The sequence below is a fragment of the Podarcis liolepis genome, assembly GCF_965112155.1.
Source record: "Podarcis liolepis genome assembly, chromosome: 10".
Classification (NCBI taxonomy): domain Eukaryota; kingdom Metazoa; phylum Chordata; class Lepidosauria; order Squamata; family Lacertidae; genus Podarcis; species Podarcis liolepis.
In genome coordinates this window covers 36,782,870-36,794,988 of record NC_139562.1, presented here as the reverse complement: position 1 = coordinate 36,794,988, position 12,119 = coordinate 36,782,870, and the positions used below count along the sequence as shown (strand labels likewise).

At 42.0% G+C, this 12,119-nt stretch overlaps 1 long non-coding RNA gene across 1 annotated transcript in view; it reads right to left on the bottom strand.

The window, feature by feature from the left end:
- LOC310687658 overlaps positions 1-12,119 on the bottom strand; it is a 114,697-nt gene that overhangs the window by 22,066 nt on the left and 80,512 nt on the right. The window contains exon 4 of the long non-coding RNA XR_014516518.1: positions 4,866-4,976. This is a non-coding gene — a long non-coding RNA (uncharacterized lncRNA). The remainder of the gene's footprint in view (positions 1-4,865; positions 4,977-12,119) is intronic.

Here is a 12,119-nt window from a genome sequence, read left to right as displayed (position 1 = left end):
TGCATGTTTTTTGCTCATAAAAAATCTTATCGAGAAACAAGTTTCATTCTAAAAACAAATGCTAATTGCAGATGGATTCTGCATTACCCTATAGTGCATCCATCTGAAAAGAGTTTTAAAAAACAGGTGTAGGCAGTCCTGGCAATGGATTGAGTATATCCACGCCTATGTGGCCGGGCATAGACCAAGATCACAATCACCACTTCCTCCTTCATTCACCTGGGGCATGTGCAGGAAGGAAAAGGCATGGATAACCCTAGTCAAGGAAAGGATTTTCAAACATGCATCAAGTAACCGCACTCAATTTTGTGGACAGTGGGATCTAGAATCAATCTAGATTGAAAGCAGCATGTTGAGGATGGGCATGAATAATACTGGATCGAGAACTACATTTTTGTGTGTTTCAAATAGGTTAGTGTGGCCCAAGTGTCACACGGTAGAGGGTTCTCCTCACAAATAAACGAGATGGCGAAATAGAAATAATTTGTCACGAGCAGAGGTTTATCACTTTGGGACTCTCCCTGGAGAAGCAGTTAAGAATTGCAAATCCAACAAACATTCAGAGGAGATGCAACTTATATGTCAGATGTTTTATTTAACGTTCTTTATTTCTTACATTTATACACCACCTTTCTTTCATGAGGAGGTTCTCAGGGCGGCATATATGGAGCTCCAGGCACCAGTCAGATCTGCTTAGTTTTTGCAAGGTGGGTGCATCATATGGATGTGTGCCCAAAATACCACTCTGGGCTGGGCACTTCAGCATAAGCCTATGCATGTTTAATCAGAAGTAAATTCCTTTGTCTTCAAATGTTGCTTTCTTGCTTGGAATCCACAGACAAATGCAAATCTAACTACAAAGAAGAAAAGGAAAGCAATGGAGGGTCCCTCATGTCATCTGTAGACAATTGGGTATCATTTCTGGGTAATCACTGCAGCCATTCCTGGAGGGCCACAATATTGTAATCTTGAAAAATGAAACCACAATCAGACTGGATTACTTTTGTCCTAGTCTTGTTTTGTTTTTATATCATTAAGCGCTAGAATTTGACATCAGGATTTTAATGCCAACTCAGACCTGGTTAATCTCTGCTTAGTTTATCCATATGTCTACCCAGCAGAAGGTCTTACATACTAATCTGAGTATCACATACACTACTGATTGACTACTCTTGATTTTGTTTGAATGCACAAAAGTGTGACTGTGCAAACCAATATAGGTCTAAGCAGGTGTTTTGTTCTAGTACAAATATACTAAGAAGTCTAGTGGCAGACAATAGTACTTGTCTTAAACATTTATGGCGCTTTGGAAACTCATTTCCTGGCCTAGTTTATTATTCTATACTTATAGGCTTGAAAACTGTGGGAGCAGATGGTGTCCCAAAGTAAAGAACAGAGAAAAGATGAAATCTATCTATCTATCTATCTATCTATCTATCTATCTATCTATCTATCTAGTAAAAGGGTAAGGGACGTATGTCATAGATGCCTTGCCCAATCCAGTATTAGACTTTTTTCATTTCCATTTAAATTGTGTAGTTCACATGATGTTAACCTCCAACAACACCAGTTTCAATGCTTTCCCCCTAAAACTTGGGTCTACCTGATACAGGGATATTCCAATACATTGGGAGAAAACAGGCTCCAAACTGTTTCACATCGGGGTCGCATACTATTCGTTTCAGTGGTTTAGGGTGGATCAGAATTCACTGCCTGGGTGGGGTGTTGTGTATATGCCCTCACTCTTGCGCGATTATGGTGGGAGAGAAAGGTAAAGGATTCCTTTCCTCTAAGGCTAAAATGGAGTTGGAATGAAGAGAATTGGTCAAAATACTAATTTTACATGAATTTATAAAGCTAGGTATCTTTCCTGAGCTGTGAAGTTGAAAGGATATGTTTAGGCATAACTTTTTTAACACTGTAACAACTTTAAAGATGTCCCCCCCCACACACATCATTTCCATAACACCATGCTCACCTCTTCCTCAGTGCTTTAATTTCATTTCTGAAATTTTATTCTCGTCCAAATGTGTTCTGGAATGCCAAGAGAACCTTCCAGAACAGCATGCATGGAGGAGAATGAGGAGATCATTCCATCGGGCAAGCAGAAATGTTGAATTTAATGCCTAATATTTACAAGGTTCCTGTTTAATTCTTCAACAGCCAGGTTCCCACATTACAAATCAGTGCAAGCTAGCTATTCTCTGAATAAACGTTAAGTATGTGCATTGGCTCTGAGAGGCAAACTGCACACACAGGCACACACACCCAAACACATTTAAAGAGCATTTCTTACTTTTTTATTTCTCCTTTAAAATTATTATATTCCACATATGAACTATAGCAACACAAATAAAACATAAGCCCAGGAAAGGTATTAGTGCTCCTACGTATCTAACCCCATTTCACTGTTTATAGTTAGCCATTTAGTAGACAGGAATGCAAAAATCAGCATACATCCTTGGCCTCTTGAAGCCTTACAACATTTCTCCAGCAGTTCAGACTGTGGTGCATAGCTGTCAAGTGTCCCTTATTTGAAGGGACAGTCCCTTATTCCAGCGCCATGTCCCGCTGCTGTCCCTTATTGATAGATGTCCCTTAAATGTCCCTTAAATGATGTCCCTTAAATTTCAAAGGAAGCAGCTCCTCTCCCTCCCTCCCTGCCGGCCAGGGAGGAGGGAGGCTCCAACTGTGTTGCTTGGCTGTGTTGCTCACCCAATAAGAAGTCTAAGAACGACTGGGGGGTGGAACTTGCATGCCTTGTGTGTGGCTAGTTAATGCAAGCTGAGGGGTTTTTTGAATGCTGGACGCCATTTTGTTGCACGTGCTGCTGCAAACTTTGCAGTGCAAAGCCAGGTCGGGGAGCCATCTTAAGTTGAGGCTGCATAGGCCTTGTGGTGCATGTGATTCAGATTCTATTCAGTTGAACCTCTGGTTACAAAGTTGGTTGGATAGTGTTCTCGAAGCTACCAGCATGAGTTTGACCAGACTGCAGGAGGACAGGAAGACTGGAGTGCCTGGAACAGGTGAGGCTGCAGGTCCCTTATTTTGGCTTTTGGTCCCTTATTTTCAAGGCTGCTGGTCCCTTATTTTCAAATCTGTAAGTTGACAGCTATGCTGTGGTGTTTGTTTTTAATTCCGAAGGATTTGAAACACAACTTAAAATTCACCAAAGGTTGGATGATAAGGGATTAAGAAGACGCAACTGAACATTAGCCACTCCAATGCCCTTCACACAGCAGCCCTGTATCTTGACTCGTTTGTTGTTGTTATTTATATGTCTTGGTTGCTTCACTCATAAAATGACTCAATGTGACTTACAAACTTGTACAGCCCAGAATTTTCCTTAGAGATGTATGTTTGTTTGTCTTTGGCCTTATAAAGCAGATCTCTGCAGCTCTGTTTAAAAGGTCAATTTACGTACTACAGTTATTTTTAACAGTTTGCCGTCTGTATTTCCTGTTTCTCTATATGTGGTTTCTGAAGAGCTGAAAAATGCCACACCTCCCACTCTTGTATGTGCTGAAGGCAAACAAGCATATTGATCAGATGGAGAAAACAGAGTTCCTCTACATGTTTTAACTATTCACAGCAATTCATGATCAGGAAATCTGATAGGTGGGATTCTTCATCTTTCTGCGGCTTAATAAAATATGTCCATAGTCCAACAGAAGCATTACAGGTAAACTTCGTTACACCTTTTGTTAAGGTGTAACCTCAAAAGAATCTTGCAGCCACCGAATAAGAAACCAAAGCGGTCTGTTCATTGTTCCCTTCATAACTGAAGGAACATATATGATTTTTTATTAAGTGATTAAAGCACCCTGCTTTCTTTTGGACCACTATTCTGGTTTCCTTGGCTAGGATTTTTGAAACTACCTTATTTTCTTACCTTTATGGCACCACATAAGAGGCTACTTGAAAGGCTTCCAACTGGAAAATACAAGCCTATTCAGCTATACTCACATATATTGCATTTCATAAAACGAATGTCAGCAGTAGGCACTGGAAGGTTTGCACATACAGTGCTTCCACTGATGTTTGACAACAAAGACAGGACTATTCATAGCTAATGTTTATATTTCAAGAACCCCGCAGGAAGCAGCTTGAAAGGTTTCTGCATGATGGTTGCTCTAAGTAAAACCTGTTTGTGGTGTCAGACCACCTGCAAAATTCAGCTTAACCAAAGGGCAAGCTTAACATCACTGATTCGGCCAAATAACAGAACGGCAGTAGCCATATTTGGCCTTCATTGTCTTCACACAATTCAAATCGTGACTTCAGTTGAATGAGGGACACAGTGAGACCATGTTCACTGGGCCCCACCCTTTCTGCCATTCCTTTTCACTCTTATTCACCCTCAGTGAGAGAATTTGATGGGGGGGCGGTTTCAAAGGAATGAGGCAACAGGTTCTACAGAAGACCCACATTATCTATGCTGTCTCTTCTCCATGTGGGATATTTAAGATTACTCCTTTCCACAGTCCCTTGGGAGGACCATAATTACATAAAGGCATTTACTGAATGAAAAGGAGCATAGTGCATTGTGATCAACCTAATAAATAAATCCCATTTAAGGACCTCTGCAATCTAATTAACACAGTTAAGACACACAGAGAGACATTAGATAGTTGCTTGTTGGACAGCGTTTTCCTGCTGGATGGTATATGTTCAAAATGTTGATTGCAGAATCTGGAACTAGGATTTAATCCCTTTATTTATAAAATATCAGGATTAACTAATTACACTGAGTGACAGCTTTAATTATAGTACAGTGAAATAAGTATTTACGCTGTCAGTGTAGCTTTCCATGTTCCACCAGACTTACCCAATGCTCAGCTTGTCTGAATTCTGTCTACCCATACCTCTTAAATGGCAGTATTGAATCATCAACCAGACATCACAATGGAGGGAAAACTGGAATATCATTCAGAGTTTTGGCCAATTCATTTTCTCCTGGATCTTGCCAACCTATTCTGAATAGAAGAGAGAAATGGTCCGAAATCCAGAAAAATGGTAGCATGACTTATCTTCCAAGAAACATTTCCTTTGAATTAATGTTACAGAAAACATGTTGAAGGCACAAGACAAAAGTGCCCAAAGATGTCTTGTGCTGCTTTATCTTGCAGCGCAAAAATCAAATTGAAAAATTCGTCCAGAAAACATGTAATGCTTATGAGTTCAGTGATTCACATAACAGACATACCGTATTGGCCCAAATATAAGCTGCACCCAAATATAAGCTGCACCTTTAAAATTGGAGGGGAGGAGAAAAAAGGGGGGGAACCCGAATATAAGCCGCTCCATTCCTCGCTGCTCCTGGCTGCATACTTGGGGGGGGAGCCACGCTGCGTTGCTGGCGGCCTTTCCCCTTCCTCACTCTCTCCCTTCCTGGCCTTGGGGGAGAGGACAGGGGCAGGTGCTGCTTTGCTGTGTTCCTGGCTGCATACCGCAAAGTCACGAAGATAAGCCGCACTTTAACATTTCATGGTCGGAATTTGGGGGGAAAGTGAGGCTTATATTCAGGCCAATACGGTAGTTTGTTGTGGGTGTGTTGTTGTTTTTTGGTGTGCAGGAACTTCATCATCTTCCTTCCTTCTTTCCTTCCTTTTTGCAGCCTTGCATTCAGGTTGGTCATATTTATGGTGCTCGTCAGTCTCAATCATATCAGCGAGATCCAAAGAGAAATGAAGCAGGCATATGAATTTTTGCTAGCGCACAAGAGAAAGCAAGTATCTGAAAACTTACTTGGCAAATTAATTCAACCACTTTTTAGCCTCTTCCTCCCTTGCACCTCTTGTTTATTTATTTTAGTGTGGTATGAAAAAGTGGTCTAAAATTCATAGGATGGGATCTGACACTATTGATTTCAGTGGGTCTATTTTGCATAAGTCTGATGCCACCCATAGAAACAGAAATTTGAGCTGAACAGATGCATTAACAACCTACACAGCTGACCATTCTTCTATAAACATATGGAAATAAATTTATTTATAGAATAATGATGGGATGGGATGATAGGATAATAACCTTTTATTAGTGAATCTTGAAACCATATTTATATGGAGGCAAATCTCTTTGATCTCAGTGAAATTTACATCAAGCAAACCTGATGAAAGTGGTGTGGAAACAAAACAATTTTCTTGTAATACACATTTAATATATCTCACCTATAGCTTAATATACTGGCATGATCTCTAGGTATTTATTGGATTATTTATGAATTCATTTCAAGACTAAAGTGAGAGAATGGTAAAAATGTCAGTAAAATGCATTCTAAATTTAAAAAGAGACAGTTTGGCTGTGGTAAAATTGAAGCTAAGAAACTGGACATAAAATAGGTTTCTGCCTAATTACCAAAGAGACCTTTGGATGAGAGGGCAAATCACTTTGATTTTTTCCATTTCCCAAACTGATGCTTCCTCATTCACTTGCACACTAATTCAGTGTCTCACAAGAACATGGTATCAAACTGATTTCCTCTCTTCTATGAACAAATTATATGGTGAAGGATCGCCACTAATATTAAGACCAATCTAGACACGATGATGTAATAATGGGAATCCATCTCAATCTCTGAATCATAGCACCTGCCTGAGGAGGGGCACAATCATGATGGTGTGAGGAAAGACGGGATTAACCCTTCTACCTGGGTTATTTTGCCCAATGAAAATCTGCCTCCCTTCCCACCAAGTTGGTTGCTATTTGTTTACATACGTCTTTCCTCCTGGAGCAAACAGCAGCTTGGGTGGGAGAGTGATTTTCACTGAGGCAAATGGAGGGAAGGTTAACTCTCACACATCTCCCCTGCAGTCCATATCTAGCCTGGGCCTTTCTGCATCTGCTATCTGTTTTAAAGAGGCTGAGATATATTCATGTGTATTTCAGTTTGGCCCTGAGTGAGCTGGCAAATAAGATACAGACCAGGAGGGAAACCTAGATGGGTTGAAAGCAATGTGTAGGCCTGAGCAGAGCATAATTGTATGAAGACATGTAGATAAACCAAAAATGTTAATATCAAGATCAAACTGAACATGAAGCCATCAAACAGAAAGCCCTCTGCCCTCGGCTGTGTGCACACCATGCATTTAAAGCATTCCTCGCCCCCACAAAAAATGAATCCTGGAAATGGTACTGTAGTTTGTTAAGTGTGCATGGAATTGTAACTTGAGGGGCTAAACTACAGTTCCCATAATTCTCAGGATTAAATGTACAGAATGCAAACAGCCCTAGAAAAAGGAGACATAGTTCATTTAGCTCTTTTTTCACCAACAGATAGCCTGCTATTCTATATTTATAAGAGTTTCATGCATGCACACTTCATTAAACATAATGGATCTCTCCATAGATCTCTAACAAGCACCATAGAATTGCATAGGCTTCTACAAAACAGTTCCTTTCATTCCTACCACTCTGCTAATTCAACACAGAGCCTCCAACAGTTCCCCCATTGTTAGTGGTCTAAATTAATGCTGCTTCCCTCACGGAAGCTTGAGATGTCCATGGTTAGAAATTAATATATGAAATTCCTATCCAGATATAGATTTCAATTTCAGCCAAGAGCCTGAAAGCAGTCAGCACAAAATGACTTCTATCACTAGAAAACCAAGCTGGCTTTTCCCATTAAAGTTAATGAAAGTGATTAAATTCATATTGCCTTAGATTTCTCTGTGTGGTAGTTGTACATGGCTAGTGAATGCTGAAAATTAAGGCAATGCTCACTTGCTTCTCATAAATATTTCTAAATAGCACGGCAGCAAGAGAAGCCTAAGAGATGGCAATACTTAACTGTAACAATATGAAGAAGACTAGCAGCCAGAGTCACTGAGAATCACTCAGCCAGAGTGATTTTCGCCTCAAAGGGAATTATAAAATTCCTAAAGAAGAATCATTAGTAGAATGTTTCTTTACACAGAGGCTTTTGTAACTGTTGGGTACACTGAATTAACCACACAGAGGCAATGTTGCCCATTCAGACTAACAGCAAATCAGCATGGATGAGCAGAGATGGAGGCCAGGGAAGCAAAACAATCGCAGAGCAAAAGTCTCACACTAGGAAGTTCCTCTTCTTTGGCTGTGTTACTTCCCCCACATCTGGCTTGGGGCTGTTGCCACCAGAAGTGGCAGCTGGAAGCTTCATTAGACAACCAGTACTTAAAGAACATCCTCTACTTTAACAATATGGATGCAAGCAACTGACTGAGATTTCCGGTCACATGTTTGCCATGTGTTTGCAAATATGCACCCTCCCCATCAGCCCTTAGTCTTCACTGCAAGGACACATGGCAGCCGTTCTGCACAGTTATTTCTTTGCAACATCTGGCGTGGCCTTTCATGTATTGTTCCCCACTGTCATTTTGTGGCATGCTTTGGGCATTGTGTTCTTTTCATGGTGCATATGTGTTTCCTTCCAGCAGGAGGTCGGGAATAAGTCTTTGCACTAAGATGGGAGGCAGGCAGGGTTAGAGCAGCTTTGAAAGCATTGCCCGGCCATTTAGCCAAGTGACCCAGCAGATAACAGTACATAAGAGAAACTTTGGTAAGGTCAGACATTAGCAACTGTAAGCACAGCAGCATTCTTGTGGGATGTCTTGCAAAGACTTCAGGTGGGGCTGTGATGATCTGCCTGGACACCGCTTAGCAAACTTAAGCTATCAACTGTTTTCTTAGTTTTCATATGCTTCATAGTTAAGTCTCCATCTCCTGAGCATCAACTGTCCGCCATTCTCTATTCAGGAAAAGCCTTTGTTCTGCCATGTATTACATTTGCATTTCATTTACTTCAGGGATGGGGAACTTGTGGTTCTCCATATGCGATCGGGGACTACAACTCCCCCTGACCTTTGGGCCAGACTGACTGAGGTGGATGGGAGTGAAGTCCAACAATATCTGGACGTCCTTGGTCAACCCTTATTTTGTCTTTCTACCTTAACTCCATAACTGTTCACTATTATTGGCTTTTATGTTTGGAACAGCTTGGAAGGAGATAGTTTCAAAAGATAAATTCATTGGGGAATGCATGTTACTTTGCCCAAGGAAAGAAATACTGTTCTCATTTCATATGCAATGTGTTGTTCATTTAGATTGTGAGCCCTACAACTCAGTGACAGAGTTGAAACATAACAGGAAAACCATGTGTGTAAGTTGTGACAAGTCTCAGATTTGCATGTTCCCCCCTCTCCTCTTTTCACCCCAGAAGAGTACATTGGAAGGTCATTGTAAACCACAGTTCACCTGTAGTTCAAACTCAGGGAACTGTTGTTTGCTTAAACTATAGTTAGTGAGAAGCAGTCATATCCAGCCATGAGTGGTATTCATTAGGTTAATTAATTTCAGTGGTTCTACGCTGAGTAAAACGTAGTTGAATACGCCACGTGCTTTCAGAACTTGACTTTTTCTGAAACCATCATTCAAACAAATTATGGTTCCCCAAGTTCACATTTCATGGAGAAACTTTGGTTAATTTAAAACTGAAAGCAAATGCTTGCAATATCTTCTGGTGTGTGAAGAGTGTGTGACCCAAGGCTCACCATGGCTCATATAGCAGGAAATGGTGGCTTTTTATTATATCTGAACCAAGCCAATGCATCTGCCTAGCACCTCACACAAGGGACACCATTCTCAGCTTTAGTCATAATGAAGACAAACTAGTCACTGTTAACATTATCAGGCTGCTAACAACGGAGCAGAATTCTGGACGCCCTCAGAGGGCTTCCTTTGTCTCCCTGACACCCACACCCTCTTGCTGGCCACCACCACGCACACTGACCTTTGAAATATGGAAAGAAACATGCTTTGAAATCAAGCTGGCAGGAACAGCATTCAGGCTGCCGTCACTGGGGGCTCAAAACAAGCGGGGCTATAGTTTGCAAGCTGTCTTCATAATTACTTGAAGCAGTTGTCGCTCTAGCCCGAGTTTGTTCATTACACCCCGACAAACAGCTGATATTTGTTAAAGCACATAAGCCACTTTGTTGAGGCAGCCCTCGATATTGTGGGAAACCCTGCAGCTGCAAGTCACATGCAGTTCAGAGTATTTTCTGGTTCCTTTGCTTCCATGCATGCCTTTTATAGCAGTGCCCTTTTACTCAAACAAAAAAGGGCAGGGAGAGAGCAGGCGGCAGTGGGAGGGGGGAGAGAACCCTCACTTAGAAGGTAAACATTAGCTAACAAAAAAAGGCTTGATACGCTTAAGGTTTATGACCCAAATCTGGTTCTCATTAAACAAATGCTTGTGCAGCACTAAGGAATTCTTAGTAATAAGAAAGCGATGGCTGGAATTCAGGACGGCTGAGATTCAGTGGAACAGCAGCCGTGCCTGTTTCAGTGTTCCAGCTTTGGCTACTGTCTGGGTTGGCAGGTCTCCCATAACTGCCAGGAGGGAGCTCTTGGCAATGGTTTCACTTGGGATTCAGAAGTCACAAGACTCACTTTCAGAGCAGCTGGACTTGGCTAATAAATGCCAATGTGAGGATATAAAGGATGGGGTGGGGAGTTAATGCTCTCAGAAAAGAATACCACTTGCTGGAAGCCACCCAGGGGGGCAGGAGTGTTCTTGTGCATGAGTCCTGCTTGAGAGTTTTCCACAGACACCTGGATGGACATTGTGAGAACAAGGTGTTGGACTAGATCAGGGTTTCCCAAACTTGGGCCCCCAGCTGTTATCCAACTCCCACCATCCCTAGCTAGCAAGACCTGTGGTCAGGGATGGTGGGAACTGTAGTCCCCAAAAAAGCTGGAGAACAAAGCTTGGAAAACACTGGACTAGATCAACCATTGGCTTGATGATCCAGCAGTTCTCTCCTTATGTTAAGAAGACAGGGCTCCTGCACCTTTAATTATTCAATGAGAAGCTACACCTGCTGAAATTCCCTCTTTCACACAGCTATTAAAGGTGCAGGAGCTTTGTCCACTGTTCCCATCTCGCCATTGTAATCTTTTTCCTTTTGTTTCTTAGAGGCCCAGCACTGTTATGGTTGCTTCCACCATCCCCACCCAAAGATCAAGGTACTGCTGTCACACCTTGCTTCAAAAGAAGAAGCCAAGCTCCTAACAGAAGTTGCTTAAGGAGACAAGAGCACTAAAAAACAAAGACCAGGAGGACACGTGCCGCTGAACATGTCTGCAGGATACTTCAGTGTTCTGGGTGTTCAAAGAAGTCCTGGGGTGGCATTCCTCAGCCAGGTGACCTTCAGATGCTTTCAACTACAACTCCTATCAGGTCCAGCACCTTAGGGCTGATGGAAGTATGGGTGTGCTGGCTGGGGCAGATGGGAGTTGTAGTTGAAAACTACCCCAGGTTGGGGTCGGCTGTGCTAAAGGAACCACCTTCCACTGCTAGACCCTGGCTCTATACTGCTGATGAACAGGCTGCTAACTCTCCAGTAGAGCTGGCTTTGAAACTAGCACTCTAGCCAAAAGACAGAGGAGCCAAGGACGCCTATCTGATTTTTATTTTATAGTCAGGATGGCAGAGTAAAGTATTTAAGGGAGACACTCTTCCAGAAGCAAAGGTTTATTGAGAAAACATAGAGAAATAGTAATTAAATGGATAACTCTTGAAGGCTTTCCAGGAAGGGAGAGAGGAAGAGAAGCAAAGACTGAGGGTAAGTTTGTGGCACAGTTGAGCTTTGGAGGAGGGAAGCGAGGAAGCACCTGAATTTTTCAGTTTTTCATGGCCAGTCAATAAGTGTGCAGCGAGGCATTGATTGGATCAGCAGCAGAGGAAGGTCCTAGCATTAATTATCTCAGGAGTTCCCATAGCTGCTGAAGTTACAGCAAGTGTGGTGCCTTGTTTACGGTCAGAGTGTTGGACTAAGACTTGGGAGACAGGGTTTCTAGTCCCCACTCAACCATGAAACTCACTTGAGCTTCTTAGAGAGAAGTCAGGATATAAATGAAATAAATGTGCCCCCATGAGGTGTACATGCCAAGACACCCATCAGGGGACAAGCAACCAAAATGGGCATCAAATCTTGTTCTATGGAAACAGTCTGAAAGTATCAGAGGCCTGGGGGAGGGGGGCAGAATAGGAAAAACAAATGGCTCATGCCTTCTGTTTCTATACTGTCTCATTCTTTTCCTCCCTCATGTTGAAGATGTGGCAGAGGAGACAGGAA